The sequence below is a fragment of the Euleptes europaea genome, chromosome 1, assembly GCF_029931775.1.
Source record: "Euleptes europaea isolate rEulEur1 chromosome 1, rEulEur1.hap1, whole genome shotgun sequence".
In the NCBI taxonomy this organism is placed as follows: domain Eukaryota; kingdom Metazoa; phylum Chordata; class Lepidosauria; order Squamata; family Sphaerodactylidae; genus Euleptes; species Euleptes europaea.
The window spans coordinates 148,346,310-148,355,156 of record NC_079312.1 but is presented as its reverse complement, the minus strand read 5'-3'; positions in this window follow the sequence as shown (position 1 = coordinate 148,355,156).

The window sequence follows — 8,847 nt, the reverse complement described above, 5'->3', positions numbered from 1 at the left end:
TCTTTATGGTGTCGCCATAAGTTGGCTGCAACTTTACGGCACTTTATACACACAACTGCACACGCTTCCAGCAATGAATATAAAGTACAGATATCATCCAGACAGTATAACATCCATCACTGATGCGGGTTTGCTGGAAAAATGAGCATTGGAAAGTTTTCTATCACCCTTTGATCTGATTTAGCATATTTATTTTGACATCTTCAGTGTTAAATATACCCCATGTTATCTACCATAGCTACAAGCACTTGAACTGAAACAGCTCATATTTAAAAAGTGGTTCTAATGCTCTAGTAAAACAAATTCAAAGCCTTGTGTAGAAGTTATTTTTATTGGAATATTATATTTAAAAGATCAAAAGTCAGTAACTTACATCATATATTTTACGCTGTTTAAGAAAAAAATCCCAAAGGCCCTGAAAACCGTTCATGTTAATTTTAGCGCAAGAATGATGAATGATATGCTGTGGATGTGATTCTTCAGTTATATATTTCAGCTTAATTTCATGCTTGTCTATGAAGGTCTCTGGGGCACCTCTTCACTTGCATTACTTATTAGTTCCATATCAGATATGTGATTATCCCTTCCATTATGAGAAAACACACATATAAATAAGAATTTGAGCTTTGCTTTTCATTTGACGTACATATCCAATCAGATACGTTCATAACTTGATTTTTTTAAAATTGGATTGTTATGTGTATATCCCCCAGTTTACAAATCACTAATATGCACATGTTCCTGTTTGCTAATATGTTCCTGCAGATGGGCTTTCTCATTGCTTCAGAGAGGCAGCACCCAGGCTGCCATTTTAGGAATTGTCCTCTTCTTTCAATTTTCATTTCATTTCTAAATGATGAGGTGGTAACTATTAAAGAAGAGCTTAGGCATGGATGAAAGAGCCCCCCCCCCTACCATGACAAAAATAACTTCTCAATCAAGGATACACAGACCCATCCCACACCCAGCAAAAAGCAACAGAAGTAGCAAGCAAGCAAGCAAAGCTATTTCAACAAGGAAACACTTCCCCAGTGTTCCATTTCCAAAAGACAATGTAATGATAATATAACTGAAAAGTAAAATAACAATAGAGACTCACTTTTCCCCCAAATGTAAATTGGAGCCAAGCAAGTATGTGGGGCCCAACTGAGGCCAGGCAATTTGACTGTTGCACTACACTGAAAGTGGGTGGAGCCAGCCAGGGTTAAGGACTAAGCTACTTAGCGTGGGCCATAGGCGCAGGTCTTTTAAGGCAGTGTATAAATTCTTAATAAACACACAAATACATACTAGCAAACAGGAACAAAGCCCCAAAGAATCATGGAAATTGTAATATGATACAACAGGAAGGTAGGGCAGCCCTGTGCTTCAGCTGCCATGGTAACTCAGTCTTGAGTCTTGCAAGCCTGGGCCAAATCCTGGGGGAAGGGATCGCCTCCCTCAGTGTACATCCCCCCCAATTTACACCTAAGAAGAGATATACCTGTGGTGTGCCGCTGCTAGCATGCATGCCGGGGGCGAGGTATCTAGCCTTGTTCTGCAAAGACGACACATTGGGTTCCACTGATTTTTGCAGCTGCTAGCTTGTTATTTTAATTTTTCTTAAGTATATTGCATTGCGCGGTTCCAGGAACGTGATTTCTCTCTCTCTCTCTCTCTCTCTCTCTCGCTTTAAGTCCCTTATAATAAGTCAGTCCCAGCTCTCACCTGACAATTATCGGCGCCAACCTTGCCCCGCGCCTGTGAGACCCTTCGCCGCTTCCTCTCTCGGCAGGTCGCGAGCTGCAGAGACAGCGGACAAATTTCCTTCCGGGTCTTGCTTCTTCTCAGAGTGCATTCTGGGTAGCCCCGCCCCCCGCCCGGTGCCCTTCCACAAACAGCGCGCCCAGCGCCTTGCCCGCACTTGACGTGACCCGGCACCCGTGCGCCGCCAAGGGCTGGGGAAACGGTGCTTCCGGTCATAGAGACGCAAGGCCGAGTCCTCTCGTTTTCTCCTTTGCCGTTGGCCGTTAAGACGATCGCCTGGGCCCGCAGTGCATCTTGGGACGTGTGGTTTGTAAAGCGATCCTGTCTCCTCTGAGGATCCGTTCGGAAGCCCGGAGGACAGGCCCCTGGGGCGGGCCGGTGGGAGGGATTCCCCGCGGGACGCAAGCCGGAGGGGCGCGGGGCGTTCGGTCACCACACACAGTCCGAGCTCGCGCCACCGCCTCAGCGCTGAAAACCTCACAGAGAAACGGTCGGGTCCACTAGAGCTCTCGCTTGTGTAGAACACCAACGGCCGTGCGCGCGCCACTGTGCGGCTGAAGAACTTTTGAGTCGCGTTTGTATCGTCATGCACGGAAAGCTGCAATGTCTCATGATTGGTGAGCAAAGGACTCCCAAGTCCAATCTCGTGCTTTTCAGCCTCAGTCCCCTGTGCTGGACGATGGTATTGGCTTACCTTACCTCACAGCGTTGTAACGTATACAACCTTCTAAAAAAGAAGGCTTCAGAAATAAATGATTGCCAACAAAATTTGATTTATCGGTGGACTTACAACCGTCCCGCTTGAGGAATTCTTACCTATCGGAAACAGTGAGTTACAGACTTGTAGTCAACTGCAGAACCAATAACAAGAATCTGTCCACTTTGTTTGATTGTCTTGAGATATAAGACTTTTCTTACGACAGAAATTCTATTAAGAGGGATATGTCGTATGGCAAGGAAACCAAAGATCCTGTCCTAAGGGGTAGTCATGACAGTCTGCTGCAGACAGAACTGAGTCTCATGGTATAAGACTAACAAATGGATCGTGGCATATGCTTTCACAAGCCAGAGGGCATGTCAGTAGATGCCTGAAAGTGCCTCTCCTTGTGGAAATCACTGTTGTTACTTCCCTTTCTTTCGGTCAGAAGAGAAGAGAGGGGCCAGGGTGAGACAAAATCCACCTCCTCCCCCAAGGATTGAGGCTTTGTCTGCAGCCTACTGAGAAAGTGTGCTGGAGGGTGCAGCACCCATGGACTCTGTCCCTTGGGAGTTGGAGCCTGATACCTAAACAGTGAATAACAATAAAACAATCTTGAGACTGCTCTAGAGATTACAGTTGGTCAAAATACAGCTGCACAGGTCCAGCAGCTGCAGCAGCTGTACCAGTGCTCCATCAGCTGCATTGGCTCCACATTGAGTACTGCATCAAGTTCAAGGTGCTGGTGCTTACCTTTAAAGCTTGCAACCCTCATATTTACAAGGAACACAGACAAGTGAATAGGGTCTGGGACCCTCGTATTTACGAGACCGCCTCTCCCACTATTCCTCCTAGAGAACTCTCTGTTCCACAGGTGACAACAAACTGGTAATCCCTGGCCCAAAGAGTATCCAGCTGTCCTCGACCAGGGCCAGAGCCTTCTTGGTTGTGGCTCTGGCCTGGTGGAACTCTCTGTTTAGATAGACCGGGACACTACAGGACCTAGCTCAGTTCTGCAGGGCCTGTAAGACCAAGATGTTCTGCCAGGCCTATGGTTGAGGGTATAGAATCATAGAATTGGAAGAGGCCATACAGGCCATCTAGTCCAACCCCCTGCTCAATGCAGGATCAGCATCCCTGACAAGTGCTTGTCCAGTGAGGGGGAGCTCACCACCTCCCTAGGCAGCTGATTCCACTGTCAAACAACTCTTACTGTAAAAAAATTTTCCCCTAATATCCAGCTGGTACCTTTCCATCTGCAATTTAAACCCATTATTGCAAGTCCTATCCTCTGCTGCCAACAGGAACTATTCCCTGCCCTCCTCTAAGTGACAGCCCTTCAAATACTTTAAGAAAGCAATCATGTCCCCCCTCAACCTCCTGTTCTCTAGACTAAACATTCCCAAGTCCCTCAGCCTTTCCTCATAGGGCTTGGTCTCCAGGCCCCTGATCATCCTTGTCTCTCTCCTCTGCACCCGCTTGATCCTGTCCACATCCTTTTTGAAGTGAAACCTCCAGAACTGTACACAATACTCCAGGTGCCGCCTGACCAATGCAGTATATAGCGGAAGTATGACATCTTGCGATTTGGATGTTATGCCTCAGTTGATGCACCCCAAGATTGCACTAGCTTTTTTAATCGCTGCATCACACTGGCTGCTCATATTCAACTTACGGTCCACCCGTACCCCAAGATCTTGTTCACACACACTGCTGCCCAGAAGTGTATCCCCCATTCAGTATGCATGTCCCTCATTTCTGTTACCCAGATGTAGAACTCGGCATTTTTTTTTGTTGAATTGCACCCTGTTCACATCCGCCCACTTTCCCAGTGTGTTCAGATCTCGTTGAATTCTATATCTTCTGGTGCGTTCACTGCTCCTCCCAATTTGTGTCATCTGCACATTTAATGAGTAGTCCCTCCACACCCTCATCCAGTTCATTTATAAAAATATTGAAAAGTACTGGGCCTACAGCTGAACCCTGTGGCACCCCACTGGACACCTCTCTCCTTTCAGATGACATGCCATTGTCAACTACATTGACGGGTTATGACATCACCTCTCTCCATTCAGATGAAATGCCATTGACAACTACAATGACAGGTTATGACATCAGCTGGCCATCCTATTCACCTGCCTGTGTTCCTCCTGGGATATTGATTGTGGTCTCCTGTGGAAGCTGTTGAGAGTCACTGGATGTGTCACCTCCCCCGCCCCCCGCCCGGCAATGCTATTACCAGCCTAGTGCTGGCATCGACTGGGTATCCCCCCACCCAGGGGGAAATGATTATGTGCCATCTTGAGGTTTTTAGAATTATATTATATTTATTTTAATCTAATGTTAATTTTATGTATTTATATATTTATTGGATTTTAATCATATATGTTAAATGTTATTAGCCTCCCCAATCCCCGCTGCAGCGGGGGAGGAGGGAGGGATAGAAATCAAATCAAATTTTAAAAATAAAATAACTCATTATACCAAAGAACTTGAAGGAAGAAAGGCTGACTTTAACTGCAAAATATTTGAAGAGGAGAGATCACACAGATTTTCTTAAAAACTTATAGGAATTTGGTTTATGACATCTAGATTGTGTGGCATGTTTATATGTATTCCTGAAATCAACATTTTCTAAAAGAGGGATTTTTGGCAGGTGCTGTTCATCATATTGTAATGCACCATGAGAGAGGTGCAGTTCCCAGAATTTCCATTCTAGAGGGCCATTCGGATGATTTGATAGTTAAATCTTTATTAGAAGATGCTTTTATCTCTTATTCAGTGGCAAAGTTCTGTTAGTATGCCAGATAAAACAGGTAAAAAACTGGCTATATAACTGCAAATAAAATTTATTGTTATTGTTATTATGTAGCCAGTAAGATACGGAGATCCACAGTTGGGGTTTTAAAATTGTAATTTTGTACTGATATTTGCTGGTCAAATGACTGTAAAGAAACTGAACTGAGCCAAGCTAAAGGAGCCCTTCCTTCTGTTTCATCAACTCCTCTACCATTCTGGTTTAGTAGTAAGCATTTCTTTGCTTCTCTTAACTTTGCCCAAGGAAAGCTGGGTTCAGAGTTTCTTTGTGCATTGCATTCTAGAATATATCTCTCTCACTCACTCATACACAGCTTCACTTCCATGTTACCTTCTTACACAAGTATTCTAGGGAAGCAGACAGAGCAGCATTTCCTCACTGAATCCCCCCCAGAAGAACTGGAGTGTAGGGGGGATGTTGAGGAACTGTGCTGTGACTTAAACAGCAAAGGTGAGCAAGAGTTATACTGTGCTAGTCTGAACTGCCAACTCTGTCTGCTATTTATAGTTACCTTTCAAAGCTGCTGACCCTGCCAACCCAGGGCTACTTGATATGCCTGAAGATGTATAAACCAAGGAAAAGGTGGCTCTGGCAAATGACACAAGCATACTCCATGGTTGGGCTAGGACACATAAAATGACTGGCTGTTGGAATAGATTTTGGGATAGAGAGAAGACTCCCACATGCCTTGCTTCAGCCAGTCAAGTCTGGTGTTGCCACACAGCCCTGTCTTTTGTAGGTTTGTGTGTGTGTGTTAAGTGCCATCAAGTCGCTTCTGACTCATGGCGACCCTATGAATCAGTGTCCTCCAAAATGTCCTATCTTTGACAGCCTTGCTCAGGTCTTGCAAATTGAGGGCTATGGCTTCCTTTATTGTATGTTTACTTAAAAGTAAATCCTACTGACTCCATTGAGGTCCTCTTCCAATTAACTGAGTAAAGAATTGCAGCCTGATCCTGTTAAGTTTTATCTGGACATAAATCCAAATATTTTTGAAGGAGTTTATGCCAAGGCAAATGTACATAGGATTATAACTAAAACTGGAAACTGGAGAGCTGCATTTACTAATAGGAGCAGATTTGGTTAGATTTGTGCACCTGTATTACAATCTCCCCACACACACACACACATTGACCCTCCTACACCAGGGGTATTGAACTCATTTGCTATGAAGGACAGATATGGCATAAATGTTACTTGGTTGGGCCGGGCAGTTTGTACCATAAAATTTAATGCCAGGTACCAGAGATATAGAAGACACAGGGAAAGCCAATTAATGATATTATTGTTTACTTAAAATACAAACATGCTTAAGACAATAACACTGTTAAATAGAAAATACTATAAGAGTGTTATTGTTTTAAGCATGTTTGTAATTTAACTAAAAAATAAAATAAAAAATAATATAATTGATTGGCTTTGCTGTGTCTTCTATAAAGTTTGTATCTCTGGTCTCTGCCATTAAATTTTTAAAAGTTTTAAACTGGGGTGGGTGTGACTGCCTTGGATGATGATCCCGCTGCAGACTCGCCAGCCCAGATCTGGATTGGGGAGTGGTGGCTGCCTTGGCTGGTGAGCCCGCAGCCCTCCCCCAGTCCAGAAAGACAAGGAGAAAGAGAGAGAGAGAGGGAGAGAAAGAAAGAAATAAAGGGAGAAAGAGAGAAAGGTATGAGGGAGAGAAAGGAAGAGGGATGGGGGAGGGTTGCTGGTTGGGCTTGCGAGCCGCTGTAACCTCGGGAAGCCCAGAAAGGGATGGGGGAGGGTTGCTGAATGGGGAAAACAGGGCCACTGTGGCCCCGGGAAGCCGAGAAAGGGAGGGGGAGCTGTGGCTGGCTGCCTTGGCTCTGTGGGCCGGAAAAAAAGCCCCTGGCGAGCCGCATCCAGCCCATGGGCCACATCTTTGACACCCCTGGCCTACACTGTAGAGCAGATTTCATGTGGTCCTGGAATTTCTAACTGCATTATTAGTTGCTCCTGCTATCTAGTTAGGTTCTATTTGTGCAGTCTAAGCACCATTCTTGCTTTCCTTAGATGAGTTATTATGTGTTCTACAGCTTAGCTATAGAATTATGCACAGAGAGGGAGTCTGGCTAGACCTAATATTTCCTTCTTGTCATTACTGGCTTGCCAAACGAATGTATCCTTGTAGCCCTGCTTATTGCATGAAGTAGGAATATGCAGTTGCTTGCTACTGTAGTAGCCGGTATGATTAGAGGGCTGACTGTTCCTCAGAGCAGAGGAGAGATATTTCTTGCAGAAGAGAACACTCTCAAAATGGCAGCTTTCTACAGCTGCAGGGGCAATGTCAGATAGGATTGCCAGGTCCCCCTTCGCTGCTGGCAGGAGGTTTTTTGGGCAGAGCCTGAGGAGGGCGGGGTTTGGGGAGGGACCTCAATGTCATAGAGTCCAATTGCCAAAGCGGCCATTTTCTCCAGGTGAACTGATCTCTGTCACCTGGAGATCAGTTGTAATAGCAGGAGATCTCCAGCTAGTACCTGGAGGTTGGCAACCCTAACATCAGAACATTTTCTGCCCCAGCAAAGATAAGATTGTGTTTATTATATAGTAGGCTTGCGCCATTTTAAGACGGAGAACAGTCCTGAACTTGCTGCTGTGTTAGCAGAATATAATTCCAAATGGCAAAGGGGAGGCTTTTTATAGCAGCTGCAAAGGGCAGGGAGATTGTCAATGAGACTTGGGAGAGTTTCAGATTTGGAGACTGTTTCCTATGGGCAAATGCTGCTTCGCAGCCAGCCAGAGCCTGCATCATGATAGCTTTCTTCCTCCTACTGTTACAAGTGGAAGCAACTAAAAACTGTGTGTTTAAACTTGCAGATTTTTTTCCCAATAAGGCAAATAGCAGCCAGAAGGGGGGGGGGGTGAGCATGCAAGGTCAGGAAAACACCCCCTCCACAGTACCACAGCCCTGATCTGAATCCACCACCACCACCCACGCCGCCCCCCCCCCCACACCATTTACTAATTTTAAAATGATAAGGAAATCCAATCCAGGACTTCTCAGCCTTTCAATCTGGTATCATTTGTGAAAATGGTCTAAATCTCCCTAGTTGTTCGTTGCAAGGTGCCACCTAGTGGTTCACTACTTGTGTTCATGTACAGTTCGATAAGGTCAACAGGACAGCCAGGCAAAAATTAAGTCACTTTAAAAAAAAATTCTGCTGGGCTAGTTTCTTTGGACTCTCTTATAACAGAAGGATGGCTAACAACCATCTTCTATACCCCCCTTTCCCCAAGGAGTTCAGGGTAAAAGACAAGGTTCTCCCCCCACATTTTTATTCTACCAATCCTCTGAGGTAGGTTAGGCTGAGAGTGAGAGACTGGCCCTGACATGAGTGAGGGGAATTGAACACAGATGTCTCTAGTCTTCGTTCTACATTCTGACCCCTGAAGCATCTGTCAGTGCTTGAGGCGGCTTGCAGAAGGAGCAACTTTGAGCAAAGAGACCTGCTTATGGAATCAAGGGGGCAGAAAAAGGTGGATCACAGAGGGCATGGAACTTTCCCAGAAGCAACTAAATATTCTTCTGGGAAGTAAAAGGAAAATGTCGAGATAGTTGGAAGAAAGT